Here is a 25,978-nt window from a genome sequence, read left to right as displayed (position 1 = left end):
GAGGATTAGCTGCTCACACACCAGTCAACATGTGAGGCAGTTAAAATTCTATATATAAAGAAGACTTTACTGTGTGAATGGGACTGCTTTATGACCAATTGATGTCTAAGTCCTAATGTAGCTGTTTTGCTCAGTAGTAAAAGCTTTATTTAGCTATAGTTGTTTCTTAGACTCCTGCCTGTAAGATCTGAGCTTCTGAAGATACAATAGCTTCCTTTAATTGCAATTTTACTGAGAGCAATTAGTTATTTTGTTTCATTGTGTGACCATGTCTGCCTTATAATAATAGGTATGCTTTGATTAAAGAGTAATGAGCAAATTAATAAAACTAATAAAACTAGTTTTGTTTGTTTGTTTGTTTATGGTGGATTATTTCTTGCGTTTTTACGTGGTAAATTAAAACTATTCTTTTTGTGAGTAACCAGAAAATATGTCAGCCATATTCAGGCACATGCTTTACAACTGCTAGGGCTTAAGGGGATACGTTTTCATTGCAAGTAGGATTGCAAAGAGGTACAGTACCCTTTTTTTTTACTAAGAACTGCATTTTGCTTTGCCAAAGTAGAGGAGATGGATGGTGCAGTAACAGATCTGCCTGGCTGTGAAGGGGACAAGTAAAGTGATTGCATTACACTGTGATGTGTTTGTTAGGAGTAAAGTAGCTCAACTGGCTGTTGACATTTCCAATAACCAAAGGGGATACAGGAAAATGTCTGGAAAATGTTGTTTGCCCTTTTTGCCACAAACCTGGAAATGATATCTAAAGGCAGAAGCAGCTTTTATTTAGTCTAAGGGGTTGCATTGTCCCTGTGAACTTGTTCCTTCTCCTTCATCCCAACGAACATCCTAACTGGATCCACAAATCTTCCTGTTGAATTTACTGTGATCAAAGTCAAAACATATTCCCCGTCTTTCAGTGCTTTGCCAAGAGATAGGTAATAATTTAAATGTCCTAGTGGAAAGAGGTATTTTGAACAAGTGAGAATCACAGTTGTTTGACATACCTCCGATATTATCCTCCCTCTCTCACTCAGTGCTTCATGAAATTGATAACTGTGTTTAAGAAGTGGTTGACCAAATAATAAGACAGCCTTACATCTCACATTTAAGCGGTGTTTAAGCAAAATATTTTCTCACAATACGTTATATTCTTTAAGAAAATGCCTAAGTTAAAAAAAACAGATACTCTTGAAGTCAGTGAGAACTGTCTCATTTCATCAGTGTGCCAAGATTTCTCATGAATTTCACTGCATTCAGTTAAGTAACTTGCAACAGGGAGTAAAAATGCCAGGTGAAATCTGGTGTGCCTTTTTTTTATCCTATTTCAACAACTTCCACGACCATAAGAATTTAATTATTCATCTCTAAAAAGGGCTGTACAGATAACAAGGTTCACTTATACAGTTTGGAAAAGATAACCCAGCAGGGGTCATGCGAGTTCCTGTCTACTGTAATAACAATTTCCAGTGACATTATCACATAGCTAAGAGACTTTAAAAAAACTAAGTAATAATGTTTAACTGCTGTTATGAGCACAGTGATATATGTGTTACGCTGATGATGTGGACATAAAATTTAACTAATCCTGATCTTCTGAAGTGGCATTTAATAGATGGAATGTGTTGACAAAAACAAACAAACAAAAAAAGGATGTGACTGTAGTGTTACCCAATATGCATATGTTGTCCTTAAAGCCTGTTTTAGTTTTGATGTTCATGTTTCTATTACAAATTACGCAAGAAAATAATGTATTCTGTTAACACTTCCATGAGTTATTAAAAAAAATCCAATACTGTAATTAGCTAGGGGAAATGAACTCCAGAACTCTCAAATTAAACACTTTAAATCTTTTCCAAAAATACTGTAGTCTATAAATATTTTTTATTCTCACTCTAGCCTTCCTTTTGTTGACTGGATAATTCAAACTTATTCTGTCCCAATCTCCAAAGACTTCAGATCTGCTATATTATGTAGCAGTGTCTGGTTGCCCCTTTTGAGGTTCATATTGAGCACACATTGGTGTGAGGGGGGGCCACAGGAACTGCAGAGAGGGTGTAACCATATCTTCTAGTTTGTGGCTAACAGTGTCATAACTACTAACAGCACTGAGATGGGTCATGGCATGATCAACTTTCCATGCATCATTTTCTCTGTACCTTGAATAACAGCCAGCAGAGGCCAGGGCTTTGATTTGATGTTCTAGTGGTTCACATGAAGTGTCTACGTGCTGAAAAATCCTTTTCAATTTCAATTGATTCAAGATTTCAATTGTGTTCATGTGTGTGTACATGTATTTAAATGTTTGTATGTAAAATTTGCATATAAATATATATGAAAATAAAGACAGTTTAAGTACTTGTGATTTCAATGAGTTGTTTTAAGTGTAAACTGGTATTAAGTTTGTCATCTTTGTCTTCATAACTCTATAAGGAGTTTAAAAGAGGGGGGAAGGAATGTAAATATTACTCCTGTCATTAATCTCATAATGTTTGACACCACCTCTGTGATACCCAAGCAGTGTGGTGTTAAAATAAGGCTGAGAGTATAGTGAAGGGTTAAGCTGAAGGAATGGGGAGCTGCTGCACAGAATAAAATGAGTAGGCATGATAAAAGTAGAGAATAGGGAAGGAATCAAAAGAAAAGACAGTAGATTTAATATCGCTCATTAGTGTGGAAGCACTAGGAAAAGCAGAGGGAGCCAAGGGGCCGTATCCCTGCATGTGTGCTGGTACGTGATATGGTGGTGACCTTAGGCATGTTTGCACAGCTGGGCAGCCCCCAGAGCAGTCTGATTCCAGGCAATGTAGCGCAGTCAACATGTGGTCAAGATAAGAACAACAGATAAAATAAAAGATAGTTACCCTGTAAGGACTGCATACAGTTCCTCAACCATATTCCTACAGGCAGCTGTGGGAGACACACTATGGACCGAGGGGTCTTCAAAGCCTTAAAGCAATTTTGTGGCTCAAAGGCAATCCTCAAAAAGCATTATTGTCAGAATGAGCTTGACACCTTCTTTATGCCATTTCCCTTCTGGTCCATAGGGATGTTATCAGCAGGCTTTTTAAGTCATAGGTTTCAAAGGTCTGGGAAAATATGTGCAGTTCTGATTTCCTCACATCCTATTTAAAAAAAAAAAAAAAAAAAAAAAAAAAAAAAAAAAAGCGAAGAATGAGCTATTAACTCAAATTCACCTATATCCTATTATAGGTTTCTGATCTTCTAACAAGTTTTACCAAGCTAAAAACATTTTGTAAAATTAATGAATTTTCATTTGAAGTGAAAAAGTCCATACTTTTAGTATCTTCTTGTAGAACTGCAATTATCTAACAGGCTTTTAGGACTTGCAGATTATTTGGAATGAGACAAACTTTCCTAGGGAAATAAAGTAAAATAGAAGGAAATCTAGTAGTGAAGAGGTGATTTCACTTCCTGGCATTTTGCCTAGACTGACCATTTAAGAGAGAGTCTTGAAGTATTTGCTTGAAAATGGGCAAGAAATACAAGTTAGTAAGAATAAAATCAAGAGAGAGCAGCTGTGAGATGGAGAGGCAGCAGATGCTTGTCTACACAAGCAGTTAATTCAGAATGAAAAAAAATAAAAGGAAGGAAGAGTATTCTGAGCCTAGTGAATTAATTGTTGTGGAGGTCATAAGAGGTAAGCATGCCTTTTATAGAAATATCTATTGCCATTCGTTTTGTGAGACTGGACAGTCTAAAAGGTTTTAGCTCACTTTACTGATGCATTTTCCCCCTTTCCCTTTATAAATAACCCCCTTTCTTGAAGCATTTCCTTCTCCAGAAGGTCTGATGTCTCAAATGTGCCTCATTGTTTGCTTGCAAAAGATAGAAGCAGAGACTTTAAATTACTTGTGTACTATAGAAGGAGAAGATATCAGAAGATCTTGCTGTACAGCATGATGTTGGGGTTGGTTTTGTTTTGTTTTGTTTTTCCCATTTAAAAAGACAAGAAGTGCTGTTCTTTGTACTTGTATTTCAAATATGTGCAGGGACACTTATTCTAGCTGTCTTAAATGGCTCCATGCTCATAAAATGGTACCTAGGATCTTGAAATTTTATGTTACATAAAAATCACAAGGAAGTTATTGTTATACTCTGGAAGGAGTGAATTTTGAAAAGAGATAAGCTCAAGAAACAAAATTGGCATTAGCCCATGGACTTTCCGTGCTCCAGGATGTGGAGTGTTCAGAATTGGGGTGTTAGTCCATGTCTAGTTAAAGCAGAAAAATTAAAATTATACTTTAAGTAAGGAAGTGTTTACTTGCCAGAAATGTCTAATGTCTAAATGATGGATGGGTCATAGCTGTATTTCTTTCATGCTGCAGTTAAGATCCTAGCAGTAGCGACAGTTTTTCTAAATTTAAATTAAATAAATAAAACATCTCTGTTATAACATTATGAGAATGTTGTTTTCAAAAAAAAACCTTTTAACAGTTAAGGTCTATAAATGCTGGGAACCAAAGACCAACTGTTTCCACAAAGAATAAACAAGCTTCTGCTTAGCAAACCCAGTTCAGAAGACACAGTCACATATTCCATACATAGAATCATAGAATCATTAAGGTTGGAAAAGACCTTCACGATCATCTAGTCCAACCAGCCCTCTACCACCAATGTCACCCACTAAACCATGTCCCTAAGCACCAGGCCCAGTCTTTCCTTAAACATCCCCAGGGACAGTGACTCCAACACCTCCCTGGGCAACCCCTTCCAATGCCTGACTACTCTTTCTGAGAAGTAATGTCTCCTAATTTCCAACCTAAACCTCTCCCAGCACAATGTGAGACCATTTCCTCGAGTCCTATCAGTTATCTGGGAGAAGAGGATAACCCCCAGCTCCCCACACCTTCTTTTCAGGTAGCTGCAGAGAGCAATGAAGTCTCCCCTGAGCCTCCTCTTCTCCAGATTAAACAACCCCAGTTACCTCAGCTGCTCCTCACAGGACTTGTCTTCCAGGCCCTTCACCACCTTCGTAGCCCTTCTCTAGACACGTTCCAGAGCCTTGATGTCCTTCCTGTAGTGAGGGGCCCAAAGCTGAACAAAGTACTTGAGGTGCAGCCTCACCAGAGCAGAGTACAGGGGTCAACCACCTCCCTGCTCCTGCTGGCTACACTATTTCTGATACAAGCCAGGATGCCATTGGCCTTCTTGGCAACCTGGGCACAGTGCTGGCTGGGTTCAGGTGAGCATCAATCAGATCCTTTTCCTCTGCACAGCTTTCCAGCCACTCTGCCCCAGGCCTGTAGCACTGCATGGGGTTGTTGTGGCCAAAGAGCAGGACCCAGCACTTCGCCATGTTGAACCTCATCCCATTGGCCTCTGCCCATCGATCCAACCTGTCCAGGTCCCTCTGCCTACCCTCCAGAAGATCAACATTTCCCCCCAACTTGATGTTGTCTGAAAACTTACTGAGGGTGCACTCAATTCCCTCATCCAAGTCATCAATAGAGATATTAAAGAGAATGGGCCCCAACACCAACCCCTGGGGAACACCACTGGTGACCAGTCGCCAGCTGGACTTCACTCCATTCACCACTACACTCTGGGCATGACCAGCCAGCCAGTTTTTAACCCAGCAAAGCATGTACCTGTCCAAGCCATTGGCTGCCAGCTTCTCCAGGAGATCATTAACAGCTATGTACCCACAAAGTAGACTTGATCTTGCAATTTTCATCCACAAGCATGGTTTTTTTCTTATGATTATTGTAATGTTATTTTTGTGTTTAGGTTGTGTTACAGGCCATGGATTCCTTTTATTTTCACAGGTCCTGTGAAAATATCTTCAAATTTAACTAATATTAACATCACAGAGCAGCAGACAACATGCAACAATCTCCAGTAGAACGAGGTATACTGGCTTCCACCTGAGTGTATAGCCAATCCATTGGGTTGTGTGCTGTTTGCTGGTGTGTGTGTGTGTGTGTAAAAGCAGCAGTGCACATGCGCAACCTGCAGATCCAGACTCTTTTGTCCATGTATGAACATTTGTTATTATTTGTCCCCTATTTTTCTGGGCATCATTGAGAAAAATACATAACCTATTCATATGATAAAATAAAGTCCTACCTATTGTTTAGCTGAAAATAAATAAATACATAAATAAATATATAAAACCATATTTAAAATAAATCGTGAATAATAACCTATGAGAACAAACAGTAGCCTCACTTCCTGGCTTCATTTAGAGTAATGCCAGCCGCAGGCTGCCCTTGAAGATTGTTTATGTGCATGGGATTTCCCTAAAGGGAAGGTCTGTCATCACTGCTCTGCTAGTTTCAGACCTCAACCACCATATACTTTGTCAAATGTTGTGTGGTACAAAAGCCCAGTCACAGCAATTTGTTCCTCAGCCTTCATCAACTGTAGTGTAAGGCGGGGGAGAGGTTAGAAACTGCAGTTTATTTTAGCCAGTGATGAACACTACGGGCAGACCAAATTCCCTGGGTGGTGTGCTCATTATCAGTAACACTTTTTGAGGTAAGGCAAACCGTAGCATTGAGGGAAGCATGCTGCCCCTCTAGCTGCCCATTACTGAGGCTGACAGCCTGCAATCCAGCTGCAACACTTGGCACTTGGTTCAAAGGGCCTTAGTTTAGTATTAGTTGAATAGGAAGGGTCAATAAGAGGTTAGAGACAATTGGATATTAATAAATAATAAAGGAATGAGAGCTACAAATGTTTGACCTATTCCTGCTGATCTGATATCGATCTTAACTGGAAAAGAAATGTCAAACCGTTCCCCACCCAGAGGTCTAGAAATGATTCTGATGTCTGTCAGTAAAAGATAAGGATCAGACCAATAATAAATTAGCAGAGTGACAGGGAATAAAGCATACACAAACTAAGAACAATAGTTACTGTGTGTCATCTACAAATACCATGTGCTTATTTGATAGAGCACATCCTGCTTATGTCTGCTCCTGCAGGACAGTGTGGGCATGCCATAGAGACTTGTCCTGGATAGGGAGGTTGGACACGAGGAGACTGCTTAGTGATAAGGTTGCAGGTTCTTGGAACTGCAACTGTGGCAACATGGAGGGAATCTTATTCCTTTCCATTCTGACTGTGTAGTGTCCATCCTGCATATTTTACCCTGAGAGCACCCAAATGTATCTACTTAGGACTTTAGGCATCAATCTACCATTTCTGGTTCAAGAGTGGATCTTCAAAATCCCCACTGTGCTGTGATTAGCCATCCAGAGACAATTCCCCTACACTCCCCTTTTCCTACCTGTAAAGCAATCTACATTTTTCCCACTAGACCCCCATGTACACCTTGACATCAAAGTTAAGAACCATCCCTCCTGTATTATTCTTATCCTCTGATCACAGGTCAGTCAAACAGCCAGTCACACCACTGCATGAAGTCTTGCACAGAATGCAGTCGGATGGTAGAAAGGCACACCAGGGAAGTCCTGTAGCCTGAACATTACAGTATTTTTCACAATGAAGCAGAGCTGTGCTGCAGTGATTATTTCTGTATTTTAAATCCAGTGGTAACATTTTTTTTTTCAGAAGAGACTGATACAGAAACCTACCTAAGATTGCCTCATCTTTTCCAGAAGCATGAGGTTTTTGCTTCATATCCCTGCTCCACAATCTGACAGAGGAAGGATTTGAATTTATATATCTGACATTCAAGTAAGCATATTAATCACTAAGCTGTCTTTTTTTCTTTTCTTTTTCTTTATTTTCTTTCTTTTTTTTTTAATATATTTTTTTAAGATAGACTGACTACATATCGCTTTTCTGATTTACTGGAAGTATACTAACTGGGGATTTGGTCTCAGCAAAACTCCTTTCCTTCATACTTCCAGACAGAAAGCCCTTAAGTATGTCTCCATCCTCAGCTGAGCTAGGAACATAGTGCATTTGACAGATTGTTCCTTTGAAGTCAATCCTAAACTGAGATCTGTCTGCTATATTCAGATTGCTTTACAAAGGAAAGAGCTCTCACCAAAACATCTAGAGAAACAGTACTTTTTGCTGAAATGTTGTGTTTGCCTCTTGCCACTTCAGAATCAGGATGGCAATGTTTGCTGCTGTAAAGCCAGTGAGAATCATTCCCTCTTAAATGTATTGGTTTTAGGTCTTAGCTGATCTTTGCATCAATGTATGAAAAAGGGATTTTTAATTCTTTACAGTTTAAATATTCAAAAAAAAAAAGGGGGGGGGGGGACAAGGAGGAGAAAAAATTTCAGTAATTCCCCCAGACTTTATATTTCATTTTAATAAAATTTAGGGCAATGAATACACTTAATCTCAGCTAAAATCTCAACATTATACTTTAATAAAGATGCTGAAATAATTATGACTTCAAGTTACTGCTCACAATTGGTAGCATTTCCAGGGGAAACAGGAAGGGGGCTGGGTCAGTATTTTTAATTTAGCCAATTCTTTGGTGGAAGACAGACAAGGGAGACAGCCAGAAGAGATAAAGCTTCCAGTTCTGAATCCCCTCTGCCAGAATAGCCATATTAATCACTACAGAGAGAATTTATCGTGTCCTTCTGACACTGTAAAGATTAGCTTCCTGGTTTAATTATAATTGGTTGTACAACATACACAGTATATATATATATATAATTTTTTTTTAATGTGAGGGGAATTTCCCATGCTTATGAAAAAAGTCTGAAAGAGACACTGTTTTCTCCCAGGCAAATAAGTAAAACAAGATTAAGAAATCTTAGAATAATTTAAATTACTTTTTTTTTTTTTAGGTCAAGCAAGTGTTACATGAAACATCTTTCCTTGAAAAGTAGGCTTTATATAGACCTACAGCTTTAGACTTTAAGTTTAAACTTGTATAATCACACGTATTAACTGCATGTGTATATGCAATGCCAGTTCAAAGATGTACTTAAATACATTCATTGCTGATACACTGGATTTATGGCAACTGGATGAGAGGACCATGAAACCTTGCTCTCATAGTTCCCAGAGGGCCTGAACTGCCTCTACTGTTCAGTAGTCTTGTATGCTTGTCACCATTAAGGTTCCTCCTAATTTATTTGTCTGTGTGTGACAAATGACCTCTTGAATACAAATGTGGGACTTGCAGCCTTAGATCGCATGGGCCCAGTAATGGGACAGGAAAACAAATGTCTGTAAGACCTTTTTGTGCTTTTGGCATTCTGAGTCTCACTCAGTCTGTGGTATAACTTTCTATAGATTCATGGCATCTTTACATCATGTTACGAAGTAAGAAGAAGTTATTTTGCAGTGCAAAATGTGTTCCAGGCCAGGGAAGCATAGCTGCATCACTGGCTAAGACCTCTTATACAAAAGGAGCAGACTGAAAATGGACCTTCCCGATCCCCCCAATCCATCCTTAATTTTGAAATCTGCCACACTCAAGGGAGGGCAGAGGAGTGAGGGGAGGTAGGAGAACGGCACGGGGACTGCTGGGAATCATTTCAAATCATTCCTTATGTGGCCAAGAGCAGTTGTGCACCTCCTGCTCAGGAGGAGAAGCCTCAGAGGAGGAAGCCTGCCAGGCTGGACCTCTCCCTGTGCTCCAGGCCTGGATAGAAGACATGGAGAGAGGAGATAGAGGTGGGTTGCGTCTCATCTTCCCCATCCTGGTTTGTGTGTCTGCAAGCTAAGGCATTTGCAGATGGATTTACGGGAAGCCTGAATGTGTGTTAGCCTGAAACGTTACCACCCGCCATGCTCAGCCTCTCCTTTCCCAACTGGCCAAGGGCAATAACATCAGGAGGGCCAGGAAAAATCAAGGGGTTCTGGTCATTCCCCTGGTGCACCCAGACATTTCATCTCTTTCCTTTCTTGGACATTGCATTGTTAAATGAACACTGTACCTGGTGGTGTGTATAACCATGCCCAGCACGTGCTGCTCACTTCTGTGGCTCCTCTGCGAGACACAGTGACCCCCTCGGGAGGTGGAAGTGCCATGCCATGCCTGTGGCAAGCTGCAACATGTAATGTTGCAAACATCCTCAAAAGTCATTCGCATTTGCAGGAATAAAACCCAATTGCTCCTGTGCTGACAGAAAGTAAATTCAAAAGTGTGTGTAAAATGGCATCATTTTTGTACCTCAGTAGGAACAACAAATTTTTTGCAGCCGTCTCCCATATTTTCTAAGGTGACCTATTTGACTCCAACTTGTACTCCGCAGTGTGTTTTATAGATTATCCCTAGTGCACATAAACAATAGATCCCCTGCCTGAATGCACAAGGTCTCCCTGCATGGAATTTGTGCCATTTAAAACAACTTTCTGTGCCTGAAAAACAGCGAAAGAGGCTGAGTGAGCAGGGATCATGGCAAAACTGTGAAAGACGTGCTTGAAAGCTGATCTAAAGTGGTCTACCCAAGCGTGTGCACAAAAGAACAACTGTGCATAAATGTGCATACTTGGAAAACAAAATCCTTACTTCCATTTATAGCAGTGTGAATTTTTTTCACTAGTTTTGGAAAGGCTAGAATACCATTTAAAGCATATCAGAAAGCAAAAATCAATAGTTTCTGGAGAAGACATTGAAAAGGGAATGTCAAAAATATTTTTCTTAGAAAGGAGAAAACAGCATTTCAATTTTAGAAGAATGCATTAAAAAATCTATTTCAGTCTAACATTGTCTTGTTACTATAGAGAGCAGAAGTGAAAAATGGCTATTATCCAGTAAAGAAGTAGGTTACTGAAATTACTGGGGAATTAGTATTTCAGCATGTCCAAGACTAATTCTGATTTCTGCTTTTAAGATAAAAAGATTTGATATAGTATTGTAGCATAATATTATATTTCCTATAGTTTATAAGCAGGTGTAGATTATAAGCATTAAAAAAAAAAAAAAAGTACACAATCTGGTGGGAGGCTGGTAGAGATTACTGATGATAGGACATGACTCTCCTCTGCTTCTTTGTCCTTAACACATTGATTTTTAAGTTGAATAGTCTCAAGTTGTCACTTCTATGTCTAGGCAAGGAGTCCAGATTAATTCTCATTCCTGCAATCATCTGCCTGATAATGGCTAAAGACTTGTTGACCATGGGGTAACATGCAGTGTTGTACAAGTTTTGCAGAAGAAGCAAGCAGCTATTTTTCCAGCACTATCTGCCTGCCACGTAGCTTCAAAAGGAAAGTATAAAAAAAGGAGACAGGCAAAAACTGAATTTATTGTCTTGATTTTATATGGATAAGTCCCAGGCAGCACTGAAAAGCAATGAAATCAAGCACAAAGAAAGGTTCATCGTATAAGCTGTTTATTTTGTTCTTTGTTTGCAATTCTTGTGAATACAAAATTGAAACACTAAGCAGCTGTCACCTCCTGTTTGTGCCTTAGAACAAAAGCCCTACAAAACCTAGAGTTTTGCATGGTTCTCTAACAAAACCATAATTCAAGGCTGTCCTTATCTGAACAAAACTCACTCTTTTCCCAAAATACTGTAGCAAAGTAGGCAAATTCTACTTCCAGGCTTTCTGTTGGCTTTGTAGATCAGGTATACTGATAACACCATATCTCCTCTTTCTGCATCACAGTTTGAAATCCCTAACAAAATCCTCTTAGGCAAACATCAGCATTCTCCTTGAAAAACAAATTCTATAGCAACAATGTTATCAATTTTTCATTCTATTTATTGTTTCATTTTTAATTTTTAAAAATACTTTAAAATAATCTTGACAAAGACTGTGAATAACACATTAGCATTGATATTTGGGAATAAAATCCCTAAATAAGTAGAGAAGGATCCTGACATCCTCATTTTATTTCTGAATTTATCCTAAAGAATACTGCAGGGTGGTACACAAACAAAAACAAGAAATGTTTAATTTTAACTGATATCTATTTCTTGTACTAACTAAAAAAATAAACTAGTTGGCTCTGTTGAAGAAGTGAATAGTTAAGTGAGTGCAAGTGTATGGTTAAACTTTTGGGGAAATTCTTTTGCTGATTTGATTATTATGGAGTAGGAGAAAGATGAGGGAGATATCTTGGAGGTCTTTGAAGGCACTGGTCTGGGAGAACTGAGGCTGCTGCACTGTCTTTGAGAGGTCAAACAGAAAGCCACAGCGTGTCTTCTATGCTTAGAAAACATGCCAAAGAGTCAGTCTAGGAAAATCCATTGCTTTAGCATTATCAGGTCAAAAGATGCTTAAGAGGAAATATTATGGTTGCACTTAAACACAGCCATCTGGGAAGTGTACATCTAGAAAATGTTTGTGAAGTCTTTGACTAGCAGAAATCCTTTTCAACAGGTCTTTGTAAGCTGTGTTCTTTGAATTCAATGTCCTGAAGGTATCTAATAGGGTCTGAAGAAAAAAAAAATCAATGAAAATATCTTTGATTACACAACTAAAATTTTTGAGGCCTGTGTGAGGCCTCAAAAGCTGTTTCCTCAATTTTTCAAAGTCTTTCAAAATAAAATGAAGGAAAATATTGCTTCTTATGCTAAATTTCAAAAGACAATATCAAAGAGAGAAAGAGAGAGCTGCTTCTGTTGCCTTAATAGAGATGCATTCATAACAGTGCAGAACTCTGAATGTCAAGATTTAAGTGCCTCAAATACCAATATTGACAGATTTCTCCAGAGATCACATGCAGTTATATTAACTAAAAGAGCAAAGTACTGTTTCTGGAAGATGTTTAATTTTTTCAGCTCCCTCTGAACTTAGTGGAAAAGATAAGGGTGTCCAGGGTAGGAGAAATTAGAAAGGTATTGGATAATGGCATTCATCATCTTACTTCCTAAAATGCAAACTCCTTTGGGTTTCTTTTTGTCTCTCATCACTTCTACATTAAAGCTCAGGGAAAGGGTAGAATATTAAAATGCCATCCAATTTATAATTGGTTACGAAAGTCAATTCACAGATGACCTTGAAAAAGAATTAATCCAGCAAGCTTATAAAAGCAGATGACCCAGTCATTCTGATTAACATCAGAGCAGGTGATGGAACAGCAATGGGGTGGGGGTGAGGGGAGACAGAGGAGAGAGACTAAAACACCCAGTGTGTTAAAGGATCTCTTTAGAATGTTCCTCTTGCCTTCAACCATGACAAAAAAAAAAAAAACAAAAAAAAAAAAAAAACTTTTGAGCCAGCAGTATAAATGTATTACAACTTTAACATCTAGTCAACAGTTCTTACTAGAAGTAAAATGGGCAATTTAAAATTCTATCAAAGTATTATTAATTTGAATTTTCCATATAAGCAGCAGATACTGCATATTAAAAATTTAAGTCAAATGAACATTCAAGAACTGAGAATTTATTTCTAGGTTTATTTGCTTGTCTTTTAAAACAAAATTTATAAAGTAAGTTTAAGGCAAAATTTATAAAGTAAGTTTAGTTTGGGAGATTTAAGCTGTATGGAGTAATGGGGAGAATGATGAGAGAAATGTGTGTTTTATTAACACTGTTAGAATATAAAGTAGGATGCTCTGAATACTGGTTATACAATATTGGTTAATATTGTCTTTAAAATACAGATTTTTTGACTTTTTAAAGTTTTGTTTTGTTTTTAAATCAGACAGCTATGAATCTTTAAAAGTTCCATTTTAGATTGTGTTCCTGGAGGCTTTCTGATGATATATGTAAAATCCAAACAGAATAGACAACTGCCTTGCATTAAGTAAAAACTTTGCTTCGGATCAGAGACGTACACCTGCACCAGTGAATTTTAACCTATTTTTAGTCCTCCATAACCAGACAAAGTCTGTATATACGTAGTAGAGAGAGATGTACAATACATCTGTGGCTGAAACACCAGCGCAGGGGATGATCTGTAGGTAATAGCATCTCCAACAAGCAAGCAGGTTTTCTGTCTGGCAGAGCTGCAAGCACATACATATTAGTGGCTGAGTACCAGGTTTTAGTCCCAAAATATTGTCACTTTCACTTAGACTGTTTATCTAAACATTGTGTCTAATTAACAGGAATCCTTATAAAAAGTGAAAGTAACAGAGCCAAATAACCCAGTGTTGTAATTCTGTGTGACTTTCTCAACTGCTAGTATTAATGTCAATTTAATTAGAGCAATGCTTCTGGTCATCACCAAATTTTACTTAAATCTGTCTCTCTATGGCTCCAGTGATCCTTCTCACATTAGTAGAGTGAGTATGAAAACACATTGTTTAGTATTAGATTTGATACTGCCATGTTTTTTTGTAGCTGATAAATAAATGAACAATCCTGCCTTTAGATTTTGCAGTAATTGTTGTTTATTCCCTATTTTTAGCAAGTGTAGTAATGGATGCTGAGACATTTTATTTTGCTTGGTGTAAGTTTCATTTTATTTTAGCCATGGTTTTAATTTTAGAAAGTATACACAATTGGACAATCTTGTCAAACCACTATTTCGTAACCAGGCAGATAGTATAAGAAACTCTGTGGTTAGTAACTCACTATTGTTCTCATATCCTTCAAAATCAAATCACTTGAAAGTGCTTATTTTCTTTAGAGATAAATATCACATTTATAATCTACACATCAGTAGCACCTAAGCCATATTTTGTTTGTTACTTTTAATAGATTTTTCCTGAATCCATCTATGGAGGCAGAAACATCACTCTTATTTGAATACAAGTCACATTCAACCCCAAAATCCTCTTCAAAAAATAAAAAATTGGGAACACAGAGACTGCGACAGTGGCTCATCTAGTACAATATCCTGTTTCCAAGAGCAGTCAATGCCAAATGCTTCAAAGGGGCGAAGAATTGAATTAAAAACCCATGAGTCTACTGAAGATTTCAGCCCAGCCACATCAATATAAAGGAAGTTAATGTCTTCATTACTTCCTTGAAAACTAGAGGTGTTACTTTTCTCCTTAGAGCTTTAGACTGTCCCAGAACAATTCAACACAAAATGTATGTATAGTCATACCTCACTAGGGAACCGAGGTTCAATGGGGGTTGGGAACAACATAACAGTTATAGCTATTTCTAAGTTTCTTACATGTACAGGGGAAAAAAAAAAAAAAAAAAAAAAAAAAAAAGTAACAGAAAAAAGCAAGATTAGGATTTAATTGTGTCATTGCCTGTAGCATTAAAGAATTTTGTTAAACACCAATTCATCATGCTCTAGTGATACAGCTAGAGGATAAGGCTCTGCTTTGCTCCACTGATATGTGTTTCTTTCTTCTCATGCTTGACAAGCTTAGAAACAAGCATTAATGCAAAATTTCAGACGCTTTGAGGTATCAGACAAGAAAAAAACAGTTGGAGTGGTTTAAAGAAAAATCAGCTGAAGTTTCAAACTTGCTGCTCTCAGAGGAGCTTAAAAATAAGCTTGTGCAGCCTAAACTCACAGAGAGGTTTATGATGGTCTGGCCTGATCAGGAAAACACAGTAGCATCCATTCAGAGTTCCATTATTCTATATAAGAAATTGGCCATTTGAGTGTATGACCCAGAGAGTCATTCCAAGTCTGTAGTGTCAGTGACTTTGCTAACTTATGGTATCATGAAATCTGTTCCAGTTCACTCTGACATACGCTTTTATTCTAAGGCATTGAAAGCTCACACGATACAGCAATGGTGCTAAGGAACAGAAAAGTGTGTCAGACTTTATGAAGTGCTTGTTATTAATTTCTAATTATGATGTTATCAGAGGTACACTATTATTGCAGGCTTCATTAATCCTTTTTGTTTCAAAATCTGGACTTTGGCCATTACTTAGATTTCAGCCCTCTTTCATCTCAAGCACAGCAGGATCCCACTGGGTTTATACGACCTTAAGGAGCTATGCTGCAAGTTCAAAGTGCTGTTTAGAGATGTTTTGCCAAGGCTTACACAGTTTTTCCTTCATTGTTTCTGGTGTCACAGAATAACTCTCTCTGTTTCTTTAATTTCTTAGTTGTGGATGAGCCTTTTTAGTGAACAAGAAAATGTGTTACAATCTAGGGACCTGATCTTGCAAGGTGAGGAACACTCTCACTGCTCAATAAATCATGACTCTGACAAATGCTGAGATATTGCCAGAGATTAGCAGACAGCTCTGTGTTACTCAGTAGGCAGTACTGAACATGCTATCTTACATTTAAACGCTCTTTGGAGCTGCAACAGCCTCTCTCATACCCTTGGAGAGAGGCTTTCACTTTCTTGGTGAGGGATCACTGTCCTTAGCCTTCTCCTGAAATCTAGCTCCTGAGAGAGATTTCTTCTGCAGTCCTTACTTGAAATGACTATTTCAATATTTTACTGAATGGTTGGTTAATATAATGCACAATCACTTTTAGGAGTCAGTTCCCAACACAATGTCTTTCCTGATAAGCTTCTGAACTTTCAGCCTTGTGTCTTGTACCCAGCTCTTGGACATCATCTTCCTCTGTTGACCTTTGAGTACCTACAGGGAAGGTAAACCAGCTTCAGCTGGTAGAACACCTAACTCTTTGCTTATATGGTAGCCTAAGAGCAATTTGCTTAAATAGTAGGCTACCAGGGGAAACATGACACGGAGTGCAACCCGAGAGAAAACTGAGCCCCAGTTTCCCATTCTCTGTCTAACACACTGAGCTGGGAGCAAAGGAACTCCAGCAGCACTATTTGTGATACCAGCACAATCATCCCATATTTTTTTGGAGCACATCTCCCAGACAAAGTACCAGAAGTGATATAAGCAAAGGAAGTTCTCCTGTATTTCAACTTCCTGCAAAGCTTTTTATGAGCATAATTAATAGTAAAAACATAGTTAGATCAAATTGGATCTGTAATTTTTCAAGCTTTTGTCTCCAAACAGTTCTGATGTACTTCATGCAGGGTACCTAGTTTTAGTACTGTATGTGATGCTTAATTAAACATGTGAGTGCAGGCACTGACTAGTGTTTTCAGCTGGCTTGTTAACACTTGCTCATTTGACAGATTTTCTGAGAAAGAGGGTATGAGAACACCACCACTCTTGTTTGTGCTAAAAAAGTCAGTTTATATTATGTTGAGCATTCATGCTATAACAAAAACAATTAAGGGAATCATTTTGTTTTTATTCTGTAGATACAATCTACTAACATGTTTTGCAGTAGCTATTTCAAATTCCTTTGCTACACCAATAACACCAGGAACATTTAGAAAAGCAATCATTGCTTAAAGCACATATTTAATTTGAGGAGAACTGGATGTTTGTAATGGCTGCTGATGTATTCCGTGATAACAATATATATAGGTCTGAGGTAAAATTAATGAGGAACAAGTGTGGTATTCAGAATCTGACACCACACGAGGTTCAGTACATCCTCTTCTCTGTCAGTGTTAGAAACAAGGCATCTTGAAAGCAAGATGAGGAATAAAGTCATCCTCTCCTTCCCCCCCATCACCATTACAAAATATCTTTGAAATGTTGGAAATGTTGTGCAGACCACCCAAATCACAACCCAGTGTTATGCAGAACTGTTTTGTGGGTAGAGTATTGAGTAAGGGGGCCTTTAAGGTCCCCTTAAAGCTGCAGGCTTAAAAACTGAAAGCAGGCTTCCAAATTGTCCTGTGTTGGTTAGCAGCCAAAGAAAATCCTCTTTGCAGAGGACTGGCAGGGTGCTAATTCCAATCCAGAGAGGCCTGGAGCCAGTGTTTAATCTCCCAGTTATCCCCCACCCCAAAATTTTTGGAGTCGAATTGAATTAGTAGCAAGGGAAAGCAGGAAAAGACAAAGAACAAAACAATAAAACCTTCAAACACATTCCTAATTTAAAACTCCAAAACGTATTTGTGTAGAAGTGTAAATAATAATATCAGTTCTTGAGCTCATCTATAGGATTGTACAGAGCTGAACAAAATGGCTACAGTATCAAGGGTATCAGCTAGCAATAACCCATGTTCTGAATACAAATGAATATTTCCTGTACTACTGTTATTTCAAATCTCTTTTTGGTTTCAGCTATTACTTTCCCAAGCTCAGATATATTCTTAATTAAAATCAGGTAAAGAAAGCTCCAAGGACAGCCTATAACAAAGACTCAGAACAAATTATAAAGGTTTCAGTAATTGTAGCACTGACATTTTTTCCAGCAGGTTTAGTTTAAGGGACCGATCAGCTGTTAAGGACAGAAAAGTGTAGATTAAACCTTTAAGTCTTAAAAACCGAATATCTTCACAGCTTTGTAGCAGAATTAATTTGGCTTTGCAGACCTTACTTCAGCCAAATTAGCTTTGAAGTTAGTCACCCTTATAGAGTGGTCCCTACCCTGACAGAGTTTTACCAGCTGCCTTGTAATTGCAGCTATAACATACTGCGTGTCAACAATACATCATGTCAATATTACATCATAACTTAACTGGTTTTATCACAACAATCTGTCGAGCAAAATGCAAACTATTATACTGCTAGCCAATCTTCACTGCATAGACTTGTGAGATGTCAAGTGGGGAGTATTTCATTTATATCTGCTCCTAGGGATTGACCTGTCGGAGTGCCAAAGGTCATCAGCTCCCAGGGAAGCCCAGCAGAACTGAAGCACCTTGAACCCTCAAAGGCCAGATCCTAAACTGAGTCACCAGCCATATACTCATGAGGAACCTTACCTTCCTACTGAAACAAGCTGCACAAACGAGTAACCTTGCTAGAATCGACATTTCAGCCCAGGCAGTTTTAAAATATCAACAGTCAGGGGCCAAACCCTTGAGGTGCTGAGCCTCCTGCTGCTGACCTGGCTGGTAGTTAAAGCTGCTCAGCCCACCACTCTGCTGCTCAGCAATTACCTGACTCAACCTTTTAGGGTCAGTGGCTGTCATTGCCATCAAGGTTAGTAGCTGTAAATGGCCGTTGAAACATATAAAGGCCCCCACCTACCCGTACAATTACAATGCAGCAGTTTTGCCACAACAGTCATGAGTGGGTTGGTCATAATTTTTCTCAGCCTTGGTTTTGACTGTCCTTGAAAGCTTGCCAACAAAGAGTAAAAAGGGGAAAAAGTTCTTGCCAAGGATGCAGTGATGAATAGGAGGAAAAGTTGGGAATTGTGTTTGTTTATATCTAAGGGGAAAATAGGTGATATCATTTCATTGAATTGGTTAAGAATTATGAAATTAATTCAGTCATAGTAAGATGCAAGACTTGATGAAGTATATAAAATTTAATTTATTTTTTTTCATTGGTGGCTTCCCCTTTCCAGTTAATAGGTGTTGGATTAGATCTTCATAGCATACAAGAGGGGGAAATGGGGCTCCTCCCAGAGATTTCCTTCCTACCAAAACCTCCTTGGCATGTAAACCCAATATACCAGCATTTCGCTTAAAGGTTCCTAATGCAGTACATGAACAGATAAAGATATGGCTGAGTACATCTAGCCAGGGCTTTTGTGACAGTACCTGCTTTCCCTGAAGTTTATAAATAAATAAATAAATGCCATCAACAGTACAGCACAACCAAAGCATAAAACAAAATCAACCATAATTTATTTCAGGTCATTGAAAAACTGGATTCCTGATCAAACTTTCAGGTCAATCTGAAAAAAAATTCAGATGTATCTGTCAGACTGAAACTACAATGACTGGTTTGAATATTTTCATAAAGAAATCTTGACCAATTACTTAAAGCATTTTTACTCTGTTAACCATTCCTTTTATCTCTAGAGGCTAAGAGACAACTTATATGCTTTCTGAATTGCACACCTGCTTTGTCTCTTCATGGGCCATCTCCACTATGACATGTGAAGTCACCAGAAGAAAACTCTTGTCCAAAAGAGGCTGGAGAATTAATTCAAAAATAAGGCATTTATGGTGTTTGCCACATATATGGATTCTCAACCACCTGAGTAAAGTAGCCTAATCTGAACAGTCAAGGCCCGGTTAAATATTTGTTTCCGTCTGAAAGAGTCACTTTGCAGTTAAACTCACACAACTGCTTGCTCTAGTAGGTCCTTGCAATCCCATGGCCACATGCCAAATCCTCTCCCATTTCTTGTCTCTGCGTTGCAGAAAGCTGCTGAGTGGTACAAAGACAAGATGATGCCTGCTGGGTTTCCCGCATTCAGCTTCCTACTTCTCTCAAGAACAAGCTCCAGTGTATGTCTTTGCCAGCAGGGCATACTGAAGGGGTCTCTGATCTCAAAAGGTAAGGCTAGGTTTGAACTCGTCCTTTATTCAGAGCAATTACAAGGTATCTCTCATCCATTCAGCCACTGGTGTGCGTGCTGCTAATGGGAGCCTAATTACCTCCACCTTTCTTCCAATTGTTGTGGGAATTAGGTGGTGGGTTCAGAAGTTACTGGCAGAGTTGTTCATCTAGGTTGCTAACAGGACTGCTGCTAATTAGATTACTAATGTATCTGGTTCTTTCTATGCAGACATTTCTTTTTTATCACAGCTGATGAACTGATGCCACATCTTCATTGCAATAGAACAATCTCAGTTCACTCACTTTCTAATTGGCAATTTGTGCAAATTAATCACTATGGTTTGGGTGCAACCTGCTATCAACATGTCTGACATGAAGATTTATAATGATGCCTGACAGCTGTACCTCTAAACCTGTTTAGAAGAGATAGAATATATATATATATATATATATATATATATATTTTTTTTTTTTGGGGGGGGGGGGGGGGGGGGCGGGGGGAAAGAGGGTTCATACCAAATTGTGGTCTGAACTTATCTTTGGGTAAATCTACACCGCATTATCACACTGCAATACCTGTCCTGATATGAGCCAGGTCAGATATATAATGCTGGATCATCTTTTATTGGTGTACTTGGTTTGTGCTAGTCAAAATTCCTCCTTGTCTTAGGGAGAGTCAGAGGCTATTGTGTCTGTATTGGTGCTTCTACACAGACTGGCACTATGTAAAGTCAATATTCCCAGAGACAGGTGCCAATCCATGTAACTTCTACACATGTAGAAATGCGTATAGATGTAATGATTACTCGGAACAGTCTGAATCACCAAAGCCCAAAAAGGGGAAAAAAAAAAAAAAAAAACAAAAAAAAACAGATCCAGATCAAAGATGCTCCATACTGGTAGAGAAAAACAGACCAATTTCACACACTCAGTGCTCAAGACAACAAAGAGTGCACTATACCTTTAAAATGAATCAGAGTGTTTTGTAATTTAAATGTGAACTTTTGGAAAATAAATTACTATTCTCCACTTTTACAAGGTTAATTTTTTCATGGCCTCTTGATCACATAAGATGACTAATCAACACCCAGATTTAGCTTTGGAAACCATTTATTTACTCTCTGGTTTCTTTCCACGTTCTTGCAGTGTGTAGTTTAAGTCTTCTTTAATCTACTTCAATTCTGGAAGACTGATTAATAAATATTAATTATAAATATGCTGAGTAGGCATTGTGAAAGAGGATGAAGTGGAGGTAATGGCTGGGGAAGGGAGGGTAGCGCAACTGTCTTTCTAATATGCTGTGTATGTCACTACCTATGAGTATGTCTTTGTGTTCCCTCTCATACTGTGTCTAGCAACTGCTCTCGCATACCTAACCCTTGACTTCTGCTGTCACATATTTGAAGCTAACTCTCACATGTTTGCAGCACTGTCTCAGTCTCTTCTCACCCCATGACCTATTGTGCCAGACCTTGTCCATCAAGGTTTGCCATCTGGCAGTCTGTTGAGCCCAGACAAGCCCTGTTCATGAGCATACTCACCTGCTGCACTCTTGGGCTAGGATTTTTCTCAGTTGACTTGATACACTGACTGCATCCTTGAGCTCATAAACTAGCCCAGTGCTGCTTCATCAGAGATGATACCACCTGAGAAGTCTTTATGCCAGGCACCAGCAGTGAAAATAGGCCACGGTGGGAATAAATTGCCGTATTCATCTTTGTTTTCTTTTATGTATAATAATTTTTGACACTTGGTTGGAGAAAAAAAAAAAAAAAAAAGAAAAGTTGCACACGTGAAAGTCTGCTTAATTAGACATATAACCACACCATCAGTGCATGCCCCTGAGAGCTCAAGGAATAATGTCAGCAGCAGAGAGCACTGTGACGGAGCAGGGTATGCTGTTGCAGCAGAAAATGCCAAGGAGAAGCAAAGGCATTTATAGAAAAGGCAAAGCTTAAAGATTTTATTTTCCAAGTCAGATATGTGAATGAGGATAATATTCTCTGGGGATAGAAGTGGAGAATAAAATTCCAGCTAATAGAACATATTCATCCAGGAAGATATATTTAGATCTGCTGAAAAACAGTAACAAATATTTATGGGTATGAATTGTGATTAGCTAAAGCATGTCCTTAATTTCTCCTCCTTGATAAATCCAACTCTTCACTAACACAGCATATCATTTTCATATTTACTCACTGACAATATTATTTTGTGGATAAGCTGGTGAACTGCCACATAGTTAAATTAACTTATTTTTGGTCTGACAAACCCATTAAAATGGAGCAACATGGCAGAATAATACCTTCAGATTTGGAAGCAAGAGCCTCTGCTTTGCCTTCCCCACAAATACCATGATTTTTCAGTTGCTACTGTGGTGGCTGCAAGCTGGTTGCCATGTCCTTTCTGTTGTCATTGTTCCTTTATTACAGCACATGAAATTGCTGCTTGATGATTAGAAAGGTGTTAGATGGGTTTAATTGCTGATTTAAATCAAAACAGAAAGCACCTCCTCACTGTTGTCAGTCCTAATGCATCACTTTGTAAAAGCAGTTCTTTAAGGAATATGAAGTCAAGAACAAAATCAGCAAATATATGTTTCATAAACTCAAAGGCCCCTCAATTATATACGTCAGTAAAGCACACTTTGAAACAGGAGAAAATTTACAAGAAGATTTTAAGGGCTGCAGCCACCCATCAGCTCTGTTCATTGCAGGCACAGTGCCCCATGCTGTACACCTAAAGAATGATTGCCCTCCTTCACAACTCTTTTCCTCAGTCCTTTGTGCAGACACATCCAGCATTGCCCAAGCAAGGAATCCCTTCAGTTTGCTATGTGAAACTATTAAGTTGTTCTTCTAAAGACTCATGGAACAGAATGAATGATACCAGTCTTTGAGAAAGGTAGGATCTTTCACACTAAGCACCATGCTCTGGTTTTCACCTTAACGACTTAAAATCCTGCAGATATTTACACAGTCATCTTTCAGCTCTGGTGCTGGAGTAGGCTCAGGAAATACGGTCTCTTTTTGCTTGTCACAGGTTTCCCATGTTGTCTCATACAAGTAGCTTAGGTCAAGATTTAAAAACATGACTCACATTTTTAAGTGTCATTACTTGAGAAACTTTAAACAGTTTTTCCAAAAGAAGATGCTCAGAATATGCAGGAAGCAGTAAATACTTTTTAAACACTACATTTTCCTTCCCATCCTTACTGTTTTTTTAATGCAATGGTTAGTGTTTTTTATAGTGAGGGGAGTAGCTACAAGTGCTGAGAATTCAAAGTTGACAAAAAATCTCTTCGAAAAAGCCCTGACTTAAACCCTTAAGCTTGAAGTTCTTGGGGTTCATTAATCACTTTTGAACTTCTTAGTATTTATCTTTCTGGGCTTTAGCTGCTCAGGCATTGCAGAGGCTGTATATATTTGCATCTGGTAAAGGTTCTCCATGGAAGGACTTGCAAAGAAGCAGACGCCTTAACTTCAGAGGGAGGACTCAGTGAGCAAAAGTTTCTGACACCTTTCTGTCTCGTGAAGGCTTTGCTGCAGGGTCATTGTCTTTGCTTTCTATCTTCAGTGCCCCACATAGTTCAAAAAACATCTTCACTGGATACTTACCCACTGCATCTTTAATGTCTTCTTCTAGATTGCCTATTTCATTATAAAGGAATATAAATTTAGATAGCTGCAATGATTGATTGCCTTTTCTATGTTATTATACCATACCATTTTACTTGTGTGTTTTCAATTTCATGGTGGATTAAAATAAATATTTTGTTCACCAGCAAAAGTTGGCATCTGTTCAAAATACTATCTTAGAGATATATTCATTCCTATGCAGGTGATGTTCTAATGATTCCTTCCATTTTCAAAGCTATTTTGAGGCATTCAAAGTCAACTCTATTAAGCTGATAGATCCAGACTGGGGATTTAGGAACCGAAAAGCTCAGCACCGCTCCTCCTAACACATAAGCGTCTAGCCCTCATAGTGTCATTAACAGCTCTGAGTTATGTGCCTAGGCATGATATTTCATAAGGCTCTTTGCTCCACCTGGCTTCACCCCAAAACAGAGAACTTCTGGAAGATGTTTTTTATTCTCCCTAGATCCTATTTTATTGCACCCCTGGGTAAGACTCTGTGAAAAAGCTGCTTCTAGTCTTCATGAAATATTACTTTCACATCCTGGCTGAATCTAAATTAATGCAGGAGACACTGTCAAAAATTCACTCCTATATTTTAGCTGACATAAAATGACTAATGATTATTTGGCAGTCATGGCATTTAAATATTGATAGTCTTCCTTAAAAGCTTTTATTTCATTATTTGATATTTGACTGTTTTACTTCATATAAATGTGCAAGCAATTTGAACCTAATTATGCACTTGTCACTTAACTCCTACTTGCAGTTTTCCACAGTGCTATTCCAGATAGGCATGAATTAAAATGATTTGTCTGCATCAGATCAACAGCATTTCTCATGTAAAGTCTCCACATCCAGGACCATTGATGACCAAAAGTGAGTTAGGTTCCAACTAAATAAGAGTAAATTAATTATGCAAACTCCTAAAGAAAGAATCCAAAGTGATTATTGCTTTTAAATGTCTAATCAGAGGTTTGGGGATGAATCCCAATGCATTAGTGAATAGAATTATAAATAAGAAAGTTCTGGTATTTGAACTAGTACAATATACCCCTAGCTGTATCTTCGAGTTACCTCTGCTTTTCAGATGCTTACACAATTGAGGCATCACATTACATGTACAAGTCCTCTGGTACCACAGAAAGATGAGGAGCTGGCTTGAGAGTAATGTGAGCTCAGATCGTGTGTTTTGACCAAAGTTATTGTTTTGTGGAAATAAATGTTTTAGGAAGATAGTTTATACTACTTTACCATAAAGTAACATCTGCACATACACTGAATGACACTCTGACCATACAAACTTTCATGTATACTACTGTCCAGGTAGTAGTATCTATTCATCTATTACGTCTACATATCAGTTATTTTGGATGGAAGTTGTGATGGCAGGGACTTAAATGAGTTTTTGAAATGCTGTCTTTGGAAATGGAAATGAAAAAGTGTCCCCCTTGCCTAGAACTCTGACTGAAATTTGGGAAGGGACCACAGAAAGGCAGGTGCTGTCAGACATCACTCAGTGAATCAAGTTTTGATAAATAACATTTCCCCAAACTGATGCTTACATGGAGGCTTTTTAAAAACATTTTTGAAATGAGGAAGCATGATAATAAAAGCCTAAAGCATTCCATAGTAATTCTGGTATATTAAATTTTAATAGTATTGATGTATTTTTATAAGGAGTAAGCAAGAATGGTAACAACTTACTAGGGAACGCAATTACAATGAACCTGAAAAGCATTTAAAAATGAGAAGTTGTGTCTGAATTTGTTCCTGAATAAGTTTTCATTTCATAATAAAAATATGTTAAGTCACAAAGAATGCATCAAAGGACACTGCAGTAAAGGATGAACATATGTGATGTTAAGAAATAATAAATCTAAGGATGATTTAGCTTGTGATCCAAAAGCCATTGTATTCTTTGATGTGAAAGGGTTGCAGGACCCAAGGGACTATGAATTAGCTGAGACTTGCCTGTAATATTCCTGCTTCTGCCAAGCACTACACCAGTGGGAGAACCTGCATCCCAGCTGGCTGGCAAACTTGCCGAGCATCTGAAGCTGAGTTCCACGTAGGGGAAATGGCGAAGGCTTTTAACATACTCTCTCTGTGCAGAAACAACGTTCCTATTGGTACCTCAAAACTATCTACGCATTTTTCTATGTTTATTGGGGGAACTGTTCCCTAGGATGATCGCAAAATATGACTGTTGAGTGAGATGCCTTTATTACTAGTTTGAGGGAGATCTAACATCTGTCTGTGACTTCTGTATCTCAGAACCGCAGGAAACCTGCGTGTGTGCTGGTGTACAGCATAAGGGTTATG

General features: G+C 38.3%; 1 long non-coding RNA gene across 2 annotated transcripts; it reads left to right on the top strand.

Annotated features, from left to right (window-relative positions):
* Nucleotides 1-3,501: 3,501 nt before the first annotated feature.
* Nucleotides 3,502-20,434, top strand: LOC137857133 (uncharacterized). 2 transcript variants are annotated; one of them, XR_011096983.1, is made up of 5 exons: nt 3,502-3,658; nt 5,787-5,869; nt 7,537-7,662; nt 8,742-8,779; nt 19,877-20,434. It is a non-coding gene; the product is annotated as an uncharacterized lncRNA (long non-coding RNA). The 2 variants fall into 2 exon arrangements; XR_011096984.1 differs by lacking the exon at nt 5,787-5,869.
* Nucleotides 20,435-25,978: the final 5,544 nt, after the last annotated feature.

Source organism: Anas acuta, chromosome 5 (assembly GCF_963932015.1).
Source record: "Anas acuta chromosome 5, bAnaAcu1.1, whole genome shotgun sequence".
Classification (NCBI taxonomy): Eukaryota; Metazoa; Chordata; class Aves; order Anseriformes; family Anatidae; genus Anas; species Anas acuta.
The sequence above is the reverse complement of the archived record's forward strand: the minus strand, read 5'-3'. Positions and strand labels throughout refer to the sequence as shown.